Source organism: Seriola lalandi, unplaced genomic scaffold (genome assembly GCF_002814215.2).
Source record: "Seriola lalandi dorsalis isolate HSWRI2012SDOR001 ecotype SW California unplaced genomic scaffold, Sedor1 jcf7180002054666, whole genome shotgun sequence".
Lineage (NCBI taxonomy): Eukaryota > Metazoa > Chordata > Actinopteri > Carangiformes > Carangidae > Seriola > Seriola lalandi.
The window spans coordinates 445,623-446,012 of NW_019525219.1; the positions used below are offsets into that span (position 1 = coordinate 445,623).

The following is a 390-nucleotide window of genomic DNA, read 5'->3' on the forward strand; positions in this document are numbered from 1 at the left end:
GTCTTAACTGGTTTAGCTCTGCATTCTCCCTTCATGGCTTTTGGAAATTGGACCTTGAACAGTGGTTCACCTTCTTTTGTTTGGGCTTGTGGTCGGTCAGCATTTTCATTGTAGGACATGGCAGCCAGGTGACAGATGATGACAGAAACCTTAGCCTACACACTCTCACAAGTTCTAAGTAACCACAGCTTCATTTACCTGCACATTATTCCAAAACTGATAAATCACTGTTAGGTTTATCAAAAGTAGATGCACTTCAGATGGCTACAGACCTGTACTTCTGATGTGAGGCTGAAGATCTTCAAGGATAACTGTGGGCCTACAGTGGGTCAGTCTGGCATGCAACATCCCCTGTTGCAGGAAGCTGTATAGATGGCCTGAACAGAGGAA

The 390-nt window shown here is 44.6% G+C and overlaps 1 protein-coding gene across 2 annotated transcripts in view; it reads right to left on the reverse strand.

Moving 5' to 3' along the window:
- The window catches only part of ptpn11a (protein tyrosine phosphatase non-receptor type 11a), a 15,809-nt gene that overhangs the window by 12,533 nt on the left and 2,886 nt on the right, over positions 1 to 390 (reverse strand). The gene's annotated exons all lie outside the window — the stretch shown is intronic.